The 19,083-nt window shown below is 39.4% G+C and overlaps 1 protein-coding gene across 1 annotated transcript in view; it reads right to left on the bottom strand.

The window, feature by feature from the left end:
* Acvr1b (activin A receptor type 1B) overlaps nucleotides 1-17,996 on the bottom strand; it is a 41,195-nt gene extending 23,199 nt beyond the window's left edge. The window contains exon 1 of the mRNA XM_015493376.2: nucleotides 17,974-17,996. The gene's annotated coding sequence lies outside the window, so the exon portion shown is untranslated. The remainder of the gene's footprint in view (nucleotides 1-17,973) is intronic.
* Between the last annotated feature and the right edge of the window lie 1,087 nt (nucleotides 17,997-19,083).

Raw genomic sequence — 19,083 nt, 5'->3', positions numbered from 1 at the left:
TGAACATGGTTCCTAAGTATGATTAGAAGGTGGTTTGTGGTAGGATGTAAATGCAAATTTGATTCATGAAAGAGGCTGTGTTTTGAGAAGGCAGACAAGTCCCAACTTGGGTAAACTCCATCAAGCTGCGCACAGGCCTCCAAAGAGAGGAGGGCACTGGGCAGATCTTTGGCCCAGCTGGGAACTCTCAGGATCCCCACACAGGCTTGAGTGATTCAGAAATCTCTTCTGTGATTTAGTTTTCCAAACTGTCATTTCTCATACATAACACTTTGGTTGTGGAATAAGGAGAACTTTAGGTATGTATTTGCTTGCGTAGTCCTTTTAGTAGTCTTTTTAGTAGTCTCATGTAGTCTTTTTAACCTGATGATTACTGCACTGGGCTTGTTTTTGTGGCGCCAGGGATGGATCCCAGGGCTTCAGGCACTCGCAAGTACTCTACCATTGACCTACAAATCCATCCCTGGCTTCTCTGGGAAAGAACAAAGACTACAAATTTGATTTCAGCCCCAGTAATACTAGTTTTATATTAGGGTGTGATGTTTTCAGTTTTGTTTCCCATAAGAACACACCGCATAGACTGCATTATTTTTCAAGAGTTTTCACCTTCATTCTCTCATGTGATCCCCACAGGAGTTCACAAGAGCTGAGGTAGGTGTAGCTGTCCCACTTTATGGGTAGTAAAGCCAAGAAGATAAGGAACTCACAAATGATAAACAAGTAAACGATGGAGCCACAACTCCAACTCAGGTCTATAGGCCCCAAGTCCACACAGCATCCTACAATCTACCTTCTGGCAATGTCCAGCACCCCTAACTTTTCAGGGCCATCACTGTACTACAAACATCATCAGAAGTAGGACACATCATTCTGCAAATAATACTGACATCAACTAAAGGCATTCTTACCATCACTATGTCAAATCCACTCAGGGTTTTCTGACCAAAAAGCCTCACCAAGTGTTCCTGCAGTTTACCTCCAGGGATTTGGCATGTTACAGTCCAAGACAGCAGAGGCATTTATTTCACCGTGAATTCCTTAATGCACATTAATGACTAGAAGTGCCATTCTACACACACATACACCAGACCTTTTTTTTTTTTTTTGATACAGGGTCTTGCTAAGTTGCCCATGCTGATTGCAAACTCCTAGACTCAAGAGATCCTCCGGCCTCAGACTCCCCAAGTATATTGGACTAAGGTATGCGCTACCATGCCTATCCATCCCTATCTTTATTTATTTATTTTTTTTTTAAATTTTAATATTTATTTTTAATATTTGGCGGACACATCTTTGTCTGTATGTGGTGCTGAGGATCGAACCCGGGCCGCACGCATGCCAGGTGAGCACGCTACCGCTTGAGCCACATCCCCAGCCCCCCATCCCTATCTTTAAAAGACAGTTTTTTATACAGAGTGAAGTTCCTTTGCTCCCTTGGTAATTTCAAAATAACCACCTTGTACAGACCTTATTAAGTTTTTCCCATTCAAATTAAGTCTCTTAATTTTGCTTTGTTCATATGTATACTTAGCTCCTTTTAAAAAGTCCCAAACTATGGGCCTTAGAAAACCACAATACCACTTCCCCTCCAGTGGGTAATTTTTCTTGGGTTCAATGCCCCTTCCCCTTTTTGCAGTGCTGGATATTGGGCTCATGCACGATAGGCAAGCATTCCACCACTAAGCTACATCCCCAGCCTATGGTCCTGACTTTTATTATGGAACCCACAAGTATAGCAACCAGGGCCTCCTTGGAAAACTCTTTACAGAGGAAAAACAGGTCACTCTAACAGTCTTCTGGCTGAGGTGCCATTTAATGAAATGGACTATTCCATTCGCCTTTGTGTCTACAAGGTTGAATTCGAGTAGGCACACACTAAATATTTGCTGAAAAAATAGCCATTCAGGGTTGGGCTGTGGCTCAGTGGAAAAGCGCTTGACTAGCATATGTGAGGCACTGGGTTTGATTCTCAGCACCACATACAAATAAAATAAAGGTCCATCAACAACTAAAAAAAATTTTTTTTTTTTAAAATGGCCATTCATCCATTAAGGTCTGAAAGAAGAAAGAATATTATTCCAGCTACTATGGCCGTGTAACAAATTACCCACAAAATTTATGACATAAAACACTATTTATTCTGAACATGGATTCTGAGGGCCAAAAATTTGGGCAGAACAAAGCAGGGACTGGTTTGCCTCTACAAAGTCCCGGGTTTCAGATAGAAAACTCCAAGGCTGGGGGCTGGGATCATCTGAAGGCTCACCCCCTCCCACATGTTAGTAGGTAGGTGATGCTGGTTGTTGGCTAGGGGTCTTGGCTCCTCTTTATGTGGCCCTCTCCAAGTAGCTTCTGTGCATAGGCTACCCTAGGCTTCTCACAGCATGATAGCCAGTTTTCACCAAGCAAGTTTCAAAAAGGAGTGAGCAAGGCAATAATTGTATCCTTTTAATGGCCCAGCCTTAGAAGTCACAGAGTACAGCTGGGGATGTAGCTCTGTGGTAGAGCCCTTGCCTAGCATGACTGAGGTTCTGGTTTGATCCCCAGCACCGCAAAAGAGAAGTCAGAGAGCATTGTGTCCATCATGTACTTGAAGCTGAAATAGTCATGCCTCCATCCAAATTCAAGGGGGCAGGGGTAGACCCATCTGTTGGTGGAGGGAATGTTAAAATCACATTGTAAGAACATGTGGAATAGAAGATATAGATGCAGTCATTTAGGAGACGCAACTTGCCACAAAGACCTACTTCTTTAGGTCTAAAACATCCTGTCTGACTACTTAAATTCAGAACAAAGTAACATTTATCACAAACCAACAATGAACTTTATAAGATTGGATTTAATTTTTAAACTACTTCGAGCGGTATATAACTATACTTATCCACTTTGAAAGAATTTGGGGATGCATATTTTCATAGCATGCATCTCAATAAAAAATGGGGAATATAATTCTTTTGTTTCTTCTGTGTCACTGATAGCACCTTCAGGGAGACATAATTGCATACCTATCAACAACTTGGGCCCTGAGGTCACAGAGTCTCAATTTGAATCCTGACTTTATTGCTGTTACCCGAGCAATATGGGGCAAGTTTCTTAAGCTTGCTGGCTTTATCTATCCAATTATAAAATGGAGATAACAACAGAATCTATTTCATGGTGGGGGGTGCGGGGTGGGGGGCTCTGAGAATAAGATAATCATTAAACAAAGCTCTTAGCAAAGTGCCTATACAATTAAGTTCACATTAAATGCTAGATATACCCCAACTGTTCAAGTTTTAAAATATCTTTAATTTTTTGTTATTGATGTTGGAATCCTCAGCAAGTTATATTTTGAACTACTCAGTTTCCCACAGTATCATAAAATAATGACAACAGCCTTAATATTATCAAATATCCAATCAAAGATATTTGCAGAAGAATGAAATTAGACCCTATCTCTCTCATCCTGCACAAAAATCAACTCAAAATGGATAAAAGACCTTAGAATTAGACCAGAAACTATGCTGAAAAGGTAAGCTCGAGACTCCAGCTTTTAGGCACAGGCAATGACTTTCTCAATGACTTTCCCCTAAAGCTTGGGAAATAATGCCAAGAGTTAATAAATGGGACAGCATCAAATTAAAAAGCTTCTGCACAGCAAAGGAAACAATTAGGAATGTGAAGAGAGAACCCACAGAATGGGAGAAAATCTTTGCTAGTTACTCTTCTGACAGAGGATTAATATCTAGAATACATGAAGAGCTCAAAAAACTTGACACCAAAAATCAAATAACCCAATTAATAAATGGACAAATGAATTAAACAGACACTTTTCAAAAGAAGAAATACAAATGGCCAACAAATATATATGGAATAGAAGATTTAGATGCACTAGGCATGCAACCATTGTATTACCCAGCTATACCACTCTCAGTATTTACCCTGAAGAATTAAAGGCATCTTACAACAGTGATACCTGCATACCCATGTTTACAGCAGCACAATTCATAACAGCCAAACTATGGAACTAGCCTAGATGTCCATCGATGGATGAATGGATAAAGAAAACATGGCATGTATACACAAAGGAATTTTACATAGCCATAAAGAAAAATGAAATTATGGCAGTTGCAAGAAATGGATGGAACTAGAGATCATCATGCTAAATGAAATAAGTCAAACTCAGGTGGTCAAGGGTCCTATGTTTTCTCTCACATGTGGAAACTAGAGAGAAAAAAAAAAAAGAAAACAAAGGTGGGGATGGATCTCCTAAAAATCAAAGGGAGATCAGTAGAGGAAAAGGACAAAGGGTTGAAGGGAGGGAAGGGGGAATGCTGGGGAGAGATATGGCCAAATTATATTGTGCATATGTAACAACAAAGCCCATCGGTGCATACAACTATAATGCATCAACAAAATGAAAAAAAAAAAGTTAAAAAATCCAATCAATGTTCAAACATCCTCTATTGTCTCAAAAAAAAAAAAAGTTTTTTAACAGTTGGTTTGTTCAAATTTGGATCCAAATAGATCCTTTCACTGTCCTTGGCTGAAAAGTCTGTTAAACCTTTTTTAATCTATAGATGTTCCTGCTGTTGTTATTTTTCCTTAAAAATTGTTTGTTAAGAAACCAGACTATTTGTCTGCATTTCCCACATTCTGGATGTTGTTGATTGACTCCCTGTGATACCATTTTACAAGTAGCTCTCTTCTCTGTATTTTCTATTTTTAAAACATTTATTTTTATTTGTTCTTTTTATTTACACATGACAGTAGAATCTATTTTGATATGTTGTTACAAATGTGTATTTTCTATAAGCTAAGAGCTAGATCTGGGTTTTGATTTGATTCAGGTTCAAATATTTAACTAGAATACCCATAAAGCAGAAAACTTTCAGCTGTCTCCTTTTATAATGTAATATTAGTTCCCACCTTTTTTTTCTTTCTTTCTTTTTGGTGGTACTAGAAATTGAACGTAGCGGCATTCCACAACTCAGCTACATCCCCAATCCTTTTTTTAAAAATTTCTTATTTTCAAACAGGGTCTAAGTTGCACACACAGGCCTCAAACTTAAAATCCTCCTGTCTCTCAAACCCATGTGTGCTCTCATGCCCAGTTTTTTTTTTTTTTTTTTTTTAAGTTTTTTTCTTTATCTTTTCCAGGCCCTGAGTAAGTATTCTGTTGCCTCAACACTCTCCCCCTCCAATTCCAACAGGCAGTCTTTGACACATATTCATTCTTTGTCTAGGAAAGACTAAGCTAAGCACTCCCTCTACTAGACTACCTGCAATTACTTCTGTACTAAATTTCATTCAACACTCAAGATCAAGATCAGCTTCAGTGTATTTCCTTGGTAATTCTAAGACTGCCTATCCTAAAGATGGGTTCTTTTTTTTTTTTTTTTTTAAAAAGAAAGGACAGTGTGAAGGAAAGTCAGTCTTTTTTTTTTTTTTTAAAGAGAGAGAGAGAGAGAGAGAATGAATTTTAATATTTATTTTTTAGTTATTGGTGGTCACAACATCTTTGTATGTGGTGCTGAGGATCGAACCCGGGCTGCACGCATGCCAGGCAAGCACGCCACCGCTTGAGCCACATCCCCAACCCAAGATGGGTTCTTAAGATGGCTATGTTCCTCTCTTGTTCATGTCTGGATAATTAAAGTCTGCAATCATTTATGTCTGACCTAATTCTGTGCCTTCTCCAATTTCATTACCCTGGTCAAGTGGTCTGCATCATATCCCTCCTAGACCAACTATAACACATAAGGGAAAGATCTCACTGAGAGATCTCAGGCCATACTGTCTCTATCTAGTCAAGCTGCTGGACTTTTATGCAGGTCCATTCTCCCCACAAATCTGCTATCTTAATCTCTCCAACTACGGGGTGTCCTCCTACCTGGTCTCTGACTAAGCCTATCTAACATTGTACATCAAAGCCCTTGCTTAATACTAAGCTTTCTAATATTTCATTTACTTGGTAAGGAAGTAAATGAATTCTACTTAGTAGGAAAGTCCAGTCACCATAAACATTACTAATGCTATTATGAATACTGAATACTAGATTTTGACTCTTTTTTTAAACATATATATATATATTTTTAGTTGTAGTTGGATAATACCTTTATTTTATTTATTTATTTGTATGTGGTGCTGAGGATTGAACCCAGTGCCTCACACGTGCTAGGTGAGCACTCCACTGCTGAGCCACAATCTTAGCCCCTAGATTTTGATTCTTTTATACACTTTCACTTTACTAGGTTGTTCTCTTGTTTTTACTTTTTGGCTTATAAATTCCCTTTGTTAAAAAAAGAAAAAAAAAGTTCAAGGTGTGGTATAAACAATAGTGGTAACAGGCTGCAGCTCCTGGAAGAATAGCCTATCAGGAGCAGGAGTGGCAACAGCAAAAGGAAAAAAAAAAATCAAAAAAGGCATGGTGGCGTCTGTAATCCCAGCAGCTCAGGGGGGTGAGGCAGGAGGATCTCAAGTTGAAAGTCAGCCTCATCAACTTAGTGAGGCTTTAAGTAACTCAGTGAGACTCTGTTTCTAATTAAAATATAAAAAAGGACTGAGGATATAGCTTAGTGGTTGGGTGCCCCTGTGTTCAATCCCTGGTACAAAAAAAAAAAAAAAAATCAAACACCACAGAATATACAATATAGAGGTTGAACACTCCCTTTATTCCTGCCCCGGAGATATTTACTATCAGGTTTGATGTATATTCTTCCAGGATTTCCAGTTTCTTAGGTATACTAATGTATTTTTAAGAATTTTCCCCCAAAATTGAGTGATGCTGGAAAATTAAAAACTCAACTTGTCTACCAGCGAATTAAATTATACATAATATATTAAATATAACTGTATATATGAGAGAGACTCACTCTCTCCATATTAAAATCTCAATGGTCATTTTTGCAGAAATGAAAATGCTGATCCTAAAATTCATATGGAATTGCAAGTGATCCTAAATAGTCAAAACAATCTTAGGGCAGGGCAATAAAGTTGGAGACTCATACTTCTCAATTTTAAACTACAAAACTACAGTTATAAACCACTTAAGAACAGACATATTGATCAATGGAAGAAAATTGAGAGTCCAAAACTAAAGCCATACACCTATAATCAACTGATTTTCATCACAAGTGCCTAGAACATTCTAAGGGAACAACTGGATAGCCACTTGCAAAAAGAAGTCAAACCCTTACCTTACATACCTTACTTAACTCAAAACAGATCAAAGACATAAATATATGACATAAATATATGACTTACAGTGCAAAACGTCTAAAACTCTTAGAAGAAAACGGGTAAATCTTCATGACCTTGGATTTGGCAATGTTCTCTCAGATATGGCACTTAAAGTGCAGGCAACAAAAGAATAGGTAAATTGAACTTCATCAAAATTAAAAACTTTTGTGCATCAATGGACAATATCAAGAGAGTAAAAAGACAACAAATGGGAGAAAGTATTTCCAAATTATATATCTGATAATGCTCTAGTAATCAGAATAAAGGACTCTTACAACTCAACACCAAAACAACCCAATTAAATCAAATGTGGTGGCATACACCTGTAACTCCAGCAACTCAGGAGGCTGAGGCAAAAGTATCACAAATTTGACACTATTCTCAGCAACTAACAAGGACTTAAGCAAGATAATAAATAAAAAGGACTGGCAATATAGTTTGGGAGTAAAGTGCCCCTGGGTTCTGTCTCCAGTATGCCACCCCCAAATTCAAAAACTGGGCAAAGGACTTGAACTGACAGTTTTCCAAAGATGATAGACAAATGGCCAACAAACATATGAAAAAAAATGTTCAATGTCAGCTCAAATGCATTTCAAATTTAAATGCCAAGTCAAAATCACAAACTATTACCTCACATCTATAAGGAAGGCCATAAGAAAATGAAAACTGGCGAGAGATGGAGATACTGGAACTCATATATTGCCAGTAGTGACTTAAAAAAAAAAAAAAAGCAACATGACAGGATGTGGCTCAGTGTTAGAGTACTTGCCTGGCATGCGTGAGGCCTTGGGTTCAATCTCCAGCACCACACACATACACATACACAGAGACACAACATACATTGTAAAAAAAATGTTTGTGACTCCTTGATAAGTTAAACATAGAATTGCCACATAACTCAGCAATTCTACTCCTATGTATATATCCAAAAGAACTGAAAACAAGTGTTCAAACAAAAATTTGTTCATGAATATTCTAATAGCACTATTCACAAAAACCAAAAAGTAGAAAACAGGGGCTGGGGTTGTGGCTCAGTGGTAGAGCGCTTGCCTAGCATGCCAGAGGCACTGGGTTCGATCCCCAGAACCACATAAACAAATAAACAAAATAAAGGTATTGTGTCCATCTACAACTTAAGAAATAAAATTAAAAAAAAAACCCAAATGTCTATCAAATAATGAATGGATGAACAATATATGGTATATTCACAAAATGGAATATATTTAGCCACAAAAAGAAATAAGCTACTGATACACACTACAATATAGATGAACCTTGAAAACATTATGTTAAGTGAAAGAAGCCACATATCGTATGATTTCACTTATACAAAATATCCAAAAATCAGATTTGTGGTTGTTAGGAGTGAGGGAGAGGGGACAGTGACTACTTAATGGGTATAGGGTTCTCTTTCAGAGTAATGAAAAATGCTGACAGTTTGCATATTATGAAGGTATTTGATGCCACTGAATTGTATACTTTAAAATTATTAAAATGGTAAATTATGTTATATGTAGTTTATCACAATTAAAAACTACCATAAATCCACACTTGCAAAACCATATATGTATAATATAATCTCAATTACAAAAACAAAAAAATCCATAACACATGCATGAGCAAGAAACAAGAAAGAAAAGTGGGGTTTTTTGTTTGTTTAGTTGTTGACGGACCATTATGTTTTATTTATTTCTATGCGGTACAGAGAATTGAACCCAGTGCCTCACACATTCTAGGTCAGAGCTCTACCACTGAGCTACAACCCCAGCCCAGTACAGTGTTTTTTAAAAACATGTTCCTCCTAAATCTCTAGGCTCTCCATGACATCTCAGGAATCTCAACTCCGCAAGGAGGAAACCAGTGTTCTTTTCACTCTTTTCTGAACTGGTCCGTAGCACCGTGCCTGGTAAATAGCACTGTGCTTAATAAATCTCCACCTGATAACTTAAAAGATGAAGAGGGCTCTGCAATATAGAACACTGCAGAGGATACCTTAATTTTTAAGTGCTCCACTTGCGACTGGTGTGGTGGCACACACCTGTAATCCCAGCTACTCTGGAGGCTGAGGCAGGAGGATAGCAAGTATGAGGCCAGTCTGAGCAACTTACTGTCTCAAAATAAAAAATTAAAAGTCCTGTGGATTTAGCTCATTGGTAGAGCACTCCTGGCTTCAATCCCTGATATGGGACAGGGGTAGGGGGGCAGCAGGAAGAAGAGGGCTCCACTATTTTAAGAAGAAAAAAATAAGTGTTTAATAGCTGCTGATCTAGACAACTGCCAAAATGTTTAATGAAAATCCTGAATTGGGTTAAAAAATAGAGGTGTCTGGCACTAAACTGACCCAAAATTGAGGTAGTGTTTGGTTCTCTTGGGGGGAAAGTGTGAGAAGGCAGTATCTGAGAACTAAAGTTCTAACTAGTCTAAGGAGAAAAATCTTGCAGCAGTAACACAATCACATGCTATTGGTTAAAAACAAATAAAAAGCCAAAGTTATTTTTTTTTAATTTTTCACAATCATCAAAATTAGATTTAAAAAAATACATTAAAACAAAACAAAGGCTCTCAAACACCCAAGAGCTATAATAAAGTCAAATTTTACACGTGTACTTGGTGGTATCCTGAAGAAGAAAAAATGTACTGGCTTTTAAAAAAGCACTTATGAAAAGAATGTACTGACTTAATAAAGGAAGTTATTTGTATGGGGGGGGCAAAACTCACAGATTTAACAAAAGACACTTGATAAGTTTGGTATTTAATTCCAATCTGGGAAAAGATCCTGAAATGGGAGTTTGCAAAAGAGAAAAGTGTTTGCAAAGTCAGCTCCACACTATACCCATTCTACAAACTGCCTTTCTGACATTCTACTTGGAGACAAACCCAACCCTAGAGAGCTGTTTAAACAAGTTCAACCCTAAGCCTCAGGTCTAGAGAATGAAAGCTTTGTTCTCACTCAAAAGAGATGTTTGATGTTTATGCTATGGAGACCTGTCATTGCAATTTAATTTATGACTAACTATAAATACCTGAACATAGGAGCAAAGGCCCACCTGCTGCTCAGAATGTCAAGGTAAAATTGGAGTGAGTGGCATCATTATGAGAAAGTGTGGCCAATGTTCCTGTGACCTAAGTGTCCAGAATTTGTTGTTGAATTTAGACTGTCTCCCAGTAACTTGGTTTTTGTCCTTTACTTACAGTTTATAATATACATGTAAAATTACTGTTGTCTTTCTTTGCTGCATTCAAGTAGATATACTTCTGGCTTATTAGGGAAGGGGAGAATATTTATCACTGGTATTTTCTTCCTGACCTATTTACAATCATATGAATGAGAAGAGAGAAAAGAGAAAAGTATATGTCACAGTTTTGAGTCAGAAAATGGATAGGAATGACTGTTTTGGCAACTGGGACAATGAAGGAGAAAAAAAATTAGCCAAGACTGAGAAAGTAATGAGGCTGAGATCAAGTTCATTTGGCTGAAATAAAATGGGTAGGTGATAGATTAACAGGAAAGAAGGAGGGGAGATAGGAAGATAGTTATGATCCAAGTAACTCACAAATGGGATAAAAACTACATATATATATGTGTGTGTGTGTGTGTGTGTGTGTACACACACATACACACATAGTTTTTATCCCATATATATATATATATATATATATATATATATATATATATATTATATATGTATGTATAAATACACATACACACATATAAAATAAATAAATTACCACAAGATGGGTTTGGAACTCTTTACCTACGATTTTACTAAGAGGATGGAAAAGAAAGGAATGAATTTAACTAAACAAATGTATTAACTGCTTAAAATGTGCAAGGCTCTGTGATAGGCCAAAGTCATATAAAGAATAAAATGGTTCCTATTATCAACTTTTTGTGGGTAGAGGTAAGGAAAACAGAACTATAAACCACATGACCTTCCACTACTAATATGGATGGGGCACTGGAATCATTGACTGGGGAACACAAGAGGACAAGGGTTCCATACTGGAGGATGTTGGATTTAACTAGGAAGAGAAGGGGAGAGAAAGCACTCCAGAGAGAAGAAACAGAAAAGATAATGGGACTTGAAAAATACAGGGTGTGTTGGTTCCACAGTAAACTGACAGATGCAACAACAATGCCAAGGTTCCTGCCAGAGACAAGGACGAACGAGGGCCAGATCAGATTGTGATGCCAAGCAAAGGCGTCTGGAGTTGATCCTAGAAGCCACATAAAAACAGTGGAACCATCAGACATTGTGTGTTTTCCCAAGTTAAATACAGCAGTAAGTGTTAAAACAAATGGAAGATTGAAGGACTACTTGGTTAGAAAACTATTTTCATAGTAACCGTAGTCTACAGTGGAGCACAGAATTTAGAGTGCATGCTTTGGAACTGGACCAACTTTGAGCCCACTGCTTAATCTCTGTGTGCTCCAACTGCCTTATCTGTAAAATAGAGAGAAGGGTGCCTCAAAGAATAGCTGCATAAAACCAGAGTGGTGGTACATTCTTATAATCCCAGAGGCAAAGGAGGCTGAGGCAGGAGGATCACAAGTTCAAAGCCAGCCTCAGCAATTTAGCAAGAACCTATCTCAAAATTTAAAAATGAAAATAAAACATGGGCTGGAGATGTGGGTCAGTGATTGAGTGCTCCTGGTTTCAATTCCTGGTACAAAAAAAGAAAAAAGAAAAGAATAGCTGCATAGAATAAATGAAACAACACAAGTACTTAACACAATGCTTAAGCACAGTAAACATTCAGCGAATTAGATGTTTTTTACTACTGCTTTCAGTGAATGAGAAGGGTCTGAACTCTTCATAGTTTATAGTCACTCCAACAAGCAGAAGTAGTCAATTTATGTGTAAATCACAGAAGGGCAAGAACACACTCTTTCCTCAGAATTCCTCTCCACGTTCAGCTTAGGGCTATCTATGTATGTCCTAGACATCAGAAATGAACACAGACTAAGCTGGATGTAGTGGCACATGCCTGTAATCCAGCAACTCAGGAGGCTTGAGGGAGGAGAATCAAAAGTTCAATGTCAGCCTCACAACTTAAGAAGACCCTTTTTCAAAATTAAAAATACATTAAAAAGGCTTAGGGATGTAACTCAGAGGTAGTGTATCCCGGGTTAAATCCCCAGTACCACCCCCTCAACCCCCTCACACACAAAAAAGAAAAAAAAAAGGGCTAGGATTGTAGCTCAGTGGTAGAGCGCTTGTCCAGCATGCATGAGGCACTGGCTTCGATTCTCAGCATCACATATAAATGAATAAATAAAAAATAAAGCTCCATCAACAACTAAAAAAATATTAAAAAAAAAAAAGAACACTGACTGGATGTGATTCAATCTTGTAAATTGTAACAGACATATACCAAGACAAAGAGCGAGAATTTGGAGAAAAGGGGTTCTCCTAATTTAAATATCCACTTAAAAAATAAAACTCAACTCAAACATTCCAAGAACCCATAAACTGATCTCTGAAGCAGGTACAATCTCCTCTCCCTCCAAACACACAATTTTCTAGAAAAAGGTTATAGGCAGATGAAAGTCACATATAATCAAAGAACTTCTTTTCATCTGTGAAGTCCAGCAAAAGGGTACCAGATCTCAGGTGTCCTGAGATTTGGGACATTTCTCATTAGTCCCCTCTCCTGTTTTACTTATCACCATCACAACCCCCCCCCCCCNGAGAGAGAGAGAGAGAAAGAGAAAGCTAGTTCAAGGAGGTCAGGCCCATCATAATAGAGTCCCTACCTGAAAGTCAAATAATTGGGACCCTAATTACATCTGTAAAACACCTATGCAGTAATACCTAACCTAGTGTTGGACTGAATAATTGGGAACAAGTATGTGTACACAAAATCCCAGAAATCTTGCAGGAGCAAGGAACAGAAGGTGAACTGTGATAGGTACAAATCAATCTTATATTTGTTTACTGTTTATATCATCTTGCAGATGGTAAGCCTCATGAGGGAAGGCAGCTGTCTCTTTTGGCTTACTGCTATGTATCCCTAGCACCTACAATGGAGCCTGACATATGGCAGGTGCTCAATAAATATGTTAAAGCAATCTTTAGGTCACCATATTAGATGCTCACTATGCATGTCTATCTATTTAGTTTATTTACAGTCTGGAAATGGGACTTCTAACTCTATGTATTAAAATTCTGGTTCAGTGAAACCATTTAGGAATTCTGTGAGATGCAATTTTACCTGTACCACATTTGCATGTATAGCTCTAACAAAATATTATTCAGACTCCATATACGTGAATTTGCCTACTTGCTAAAATTTATCTGTAACCCCCAAAATCAATGCTTGTGGTACTTTCCTGGTCATTCAAGGACATGTACAGAGCCGCCCAACACACATGTTTCCAGCTGAGGTCAAACAAGGCAACACTCTGCCTTCTTGTTTCAGCTCTCATACTGTAAACACATGTCCTTTTGGCAGTATGTTTAGTACCATACTTTTTGTTGATGATTTTGCTATTTAAAATAGTTCCCAAGTATAGTGCTGAAATGTCTAGTATTCCTAAGCACAAGAAGATAGTGATGTGCCTTAAGGAGAAAGTGTATGTGTTAAGTGAGTTTGGTTCAGGCATGAGTTACAGTACTGTTTTTTAATTCAATGTTAATGAATCAACTGTATATTAAATAGGGTGTCTTTATATAGAAACACATAAAAACAGGTTATATATTGATTGTTTTATGAAAATGTTGTGACCACAGGCTTGCGGGAACCTACCCCTGTATTACCTTTAAGAGCAATGTGTACAGTATTCTCTAATTCAGTGTTAATAGCCACTTTATAGAACATAACTATCAAAAATAATAAAATTTGATGGTATGAACCCTATCTTACAGATGAAACAATGAAACTGAGAGATATGGAATGGCAGCTCCAGAAATACTCTAGCATATCATCCTGTTTGATTTTTGTATAAACACTCATGACTGATAATAGTGTTTGCTTTTTATTTTCAGTCTAAGCCACTGCAATTTTATTTCGTTTCATTTATTTATTTATTTATTGCCATTGCAATTTTAAGTTCCACAAGAGTAGAGATTTAGGGACTCTTGTTCATCTTCTCTATTATTTCCTCATGCCAAAAACCATTCCTGACACATGACCAATCAAATATAAAAAACAAATGTCCTATATGTAAGCTAGTAAATATTAGAGGTGATATGATATTTAAAGTTATTTTCATAATTTTAAATTTAAAATATTTAGCAAAACAAGGTTTAAGATTAGGTGGAAAGAAAGAAAACAGAAAAGACAAGCAGCACTGCCTGAAGTGACACTGTCTCTGAAATCTACAGTAGATAAGATAACCTGGGAAGGAAAATTCACAGCTAGACCAAACTTTGGCAACTCTAGAACAAGAGAAGGAGAGATACTCTGAAACAGTATTTTTGCTTGGTGTCCCATTTATCCATGATCCATGGAGAATGCCAGTAGGCAGACAGAACAGGCAAGAGCAGAAATGATGCCTATGAAGTCCCAGCTGATGTAGCCAGACATGAGACAGAGAATCTGAGAAGTCCAAAAACAGACAGCAGGTACTCAAACCTGGAAATGAGGCAAAGTGAGAGAAATCCAAGTTTGACTGCCTGAAACCACAGGGTCTAAGAGCTGATTACTTAAAAGGTTCTAGCCTTAAGTCCAGACTATGGATGCCTGCAGCACAGACAGCACCAGAGGGCTGATGAGAAAGAGAACTCTCGATTTTCTTTTTGTAAATAGAGAGGAAAATGAGATAAGATCCTCTTACATCAACTCCTACTGTAACAGATTAATAACCAAAGAACTCAACACAAAGAGGCGGGATTCAGAATTAATACTTACTGCTGCTCTGAGCAAAAATCAAGCAGTAAACAATAAAGATTCAAAATTAAAACAAAAAAGCTGATATTCTAATTTAACCTTCAAAAATAAAGATGATCTAAAGCGCGTGAACCGAGAATTCCATTCCACCTCAACACCCTGTACCTCTGAGTTATTATGAGAACAGACTGCAATGCAATTCAACTCATGTTCCAAAATGCAACAAGCAGCTTCAACAGGACATGCTGAAAGAAGCAGCATGTCCCCTCCTCTCCAGGTTTACTGATTCATATTTTGGTAGCAAGGTTACAATTAGCTCACCGGTGAAGAATAAACCTATTTATAACACAGCAGTCCCCCTGAAAGATACAATCATCTAAAAAGGTTTTTAGAGGAAAATAAAGTGCAGTTTCTTCCTGTACTGACTGCAGATTCCCAAGGTCCTTTCAGATGAAGTCCTCAGTCTAACCTTCCTGTGTTCACAGTCACCATTCTGGCCACCTCTCAGCCTCCATGTTCTTATGTAACATTTACATAGTGCCATAAACATATCCAGAATTGCATAACATTGCCAAACCAATAAAGCCTAAAGCAGGTCACTCTCTCCAGACTGTCTTTGATTAGCACAGGTATGCTGCCTGGTTTATGAAGTAAATGCCTACCAAAGCCAGAAATTAACTTGAGTAAATCTGAAAGGAGCCTACAAAAAAAGCACAATTAAGAAGAAATTAACAGTGTGACATGTGGTGCACCTATCAATCACAGAGTATGTATTCTGCCCCATAGAATAAAAAGTAACCCAACATTGCTTATTCACTGAAGTCAGAAACTGTGTCTAAAAATACCTCCCTGCCAACTGGCTATCAGTAAGTCAGTCTCACGAATGTCCCAATAAGAGCAACACAGAATATTTTTCTGACTTTTCAGAGGAAAACTGAGGCAGTAACAGAAAGGTTAAGTTACTTGTTCAAGGACAACCTGTAAGGAAGCAAAGTTCTGGGGCAGAAAACCAGCCTCCTCCCTGCATCTGGTTCTAACCTTTAACCAGGAGTAGCCATTTTAATTGCTTTATCACATCTGTTCCAGGAGCTGTTTCAACAAAACTTATCAGAGATTCTCTTTTGCTCTACAGGAGTTCACTTCCACAGTACCTCACATCCATATCCATTCAACAAAATTACAAGACTTGGCTTGAAATAAAAATTATTTTAGTTTGGTCACAGAAACTCAAAAATATTCCTATCATAACCTCAAATGCCTCTTTTGTTGCTTTTATCCTAAGAAATGAATGTCATGTTCTTCTGCTACAACTCAACTTTACATTTTTAAATACCAACGTGAACATTGCTAAGCTAGGTCTTAAAACACAGTATACCTATCAAATGGCTACTGTTTCTAGCCTTAAACTCATTCTCCTTATCACTGGTCTTTTACTACTCCCAGTAAAAGACTAATAGAAATTAACTAATTAATTCATTAACTAATAGAAACACCTATCCCTTACTGTCCTCACATCATGTTCGAGTACCAGGCATTAGAGCTGCTGGGCTCTTATCACTTCTCTAGCCAATGTAGGGGAGCACTATATAGGAAATCAGGGAAGGGGAAAAAAAACATCAACTTCTTGTTATCCCATAGCTTCTATTTTCCCAGAACTGACGTTTTACTTTAAGCCTTTTGCAACAGTGGTCTCTCTAGCATGCACTATTGGCAACTAGATGTGTCCCGGAAAAAACTGTAGTGTCTGGCCAAGAAGTTTAAAGGCCTTTGAGAATGTTGGACACACAACTTAATTTCCCATATACCAAAAAAAGAAACCGATTCCCTATTATGACCACCCACACTCACCCCAACAAACATCCTTTTTTTAGGAAGGTTACAAAAAAATGAACTCTGCACCATTCAAAACCAGTTGGATTATCAATTAAACATTCTTAACTTAGCTCACAAGACAAACCCCACAAACACCACACCAAATGGGCAGAGAAATGACTGTTTAAAATCTTGGCTACATTAAGGGCAGAATAAAAATTCCTATTTGAAGGACTTAAAGATTTATTCACATACACATAAGAAACCTGAAGGGTGAACCTTATTTTTACAACCCTACTAGAGAAATAAAATTGTATTACACATTCCAAAAACATGGCCCATAATAAGACCCCATGAACATCCTTATTTGTGAAAATCATTATCTCACCACAAATGTCAGGCTCTGTTCCTACATCTTCAGCATGTTTATCAGACCTCACAGAGCAGTTACCTATGCCACAGCGCAGCAATACCAAGGAAGACACACAAGGTACCTAACAGAAGCATTAACCAGTGAACAAAGACCTCACTGCATAGGCTACACCACTGGGAACAAATATCAAAGCAGAAGATAATAAACTTGTTTTTGAGGCTCCAAAGTGGCATAGTGTCTTTCTTCATGTTCTGCTTTATTAAGGAAGCCTGGATCCATCTGAGAATTGTTTTTAGTTGCCAGAAGAGCCCAAGAACACACACTTGATCTCCCATTGCTGGAAGGTTAGGGGCTTCTAAGTCAAAGCAGCAGGCTTTGTACATGGGAGCAAATACAATCCTGATAGTCTCTCCCAGATCCATCTGTGGGTCAATAATCACTTCAATATAACTGCCAAATATAACCTTCATCTGCAGACCTAATGCCAAAACACATTTGAGAGGACTCTCACAAATGAAATATTTTAGGGTTTCATCAGCTCTTTTCAGTCCCCAAAGCCTCATAAACAACACATCCAGTGGAATGTCCCACAGAAAGGTCCCCGCCTCTGTATGGGAAGGGTGGCGGGGAAGATCAGGCGAGCAGAAGGCTGTGGGGGTTGGAAGGTAAGGGGTGTGTGAGGGTGGGGGAGGGCCGGGAAGAGGGTTTGTGTGCGAAGGTAAATAAGTACTGACCAAGGGCCAGGGAGACGGTCCAGTGGTGGGATCTTTAAATAATCTTGGGGGTTGGACGCAGGTTCTAGGATATCACCTGAAAGGCATCCACAAAGTGATTAACTAAATGGGCCCCCTGGGGTGGGGTGGGGTGGGATGGGGGAGATGGGAGGAAAGCAAATACACCTAGATTCAGATTAACCGCCCGGGAACTAGTTTTCATAGGGTTAGAGAGATTCCAAAGCCAAGCTCCAAAAAGGTTGCGGGGCCTGCTCGTCCCACTTCCTGAGGCATGTGCATCGGAGGTGGGGGGTTTGCCCCGCAGAACGCAGGGGGCTGAGCGAAGGGGAAATGTGACTCCCGTTCCCAGAACATCAGGGAGGCAAGGGAGGAAAGGTAGAGACACGCCAAGTGCAGAGGCTGAAGGGAAGGTTAGAGACCCCCTTCCCCTATAGCCTGGGGTGCGCGAGAGCTCTCACCAGGATACCTAAGAGAAGCAAGACCCCATTACCGAACCCCACAATCTTGGCGGGAGAAAAGGCGCCCCCAGGAGCATCTGGTGGGTAGGAATAAAGCCCCCCGTTTCTGGACGTGTTTAAGGGCAAAAACCAGAGACCTCTCCCAATCTTAAGGAAGCCGGGACTCCCCTCTATGGAACACGGAGGTACGGGGAGCGCAACCCCCTGGAGCTCCCCGAATTCAGTTCCGCCTGGAAGAGGGCTTGGGTCCCCAGGGGCCCGGCGTGAGCTCGGGTGGCCTATGGGCGGCCGCGCCTCGGAGGTCGGGCAAGCTGACTGAGGGTCACCCCGACTCCTCCGCGCCCCCCGCCCGGCCATATTGTGCGTGTGGGGAGGGGGCGCGCTGTAGCTCAGGGGCCGCGGCTCGAGGCCTCGCCCTCGCCCGGCCCTCTCCATCCCGGCCTCCGCCCCCCGCCCCGGGACTCACCCTGGATCCCCCGNNNNGGCCGGGTGCGCGCGGGCGCCCGCCTTAAAGGGGAGTGTCCTTGTTAAAGGGGTGGGAGGGGTTCGCGCCTCCGCCAACCTCGCAGTTCGGTGCGGAGGAGGCTGGAGCGGACGCACCGTGCGCCCCCTCCTTCTCCCGTTCCCGGCGCCGCGCATAATTACCTTATCA

The sequence above is a fragment of the Marmota marmota genome, unplaced genomic scaffold (genome assembly GCF_001458135.2).
Source record: "Marmota marmota marmota unplaced genomic scaffold, marMar, whole genome shotgun sequence".
In the NCBI taxonomy this organism is placed as follows: Eukaryota; Metazoa; Chordata; class Mammalia; order Rodentia; family Sciuridae; genus Marmota; species Marmota marmota.
Note: the sequence above shows the minus strand (reverse complement) of the source record. Positions and strands in the feature narration are given on the sequence as shown.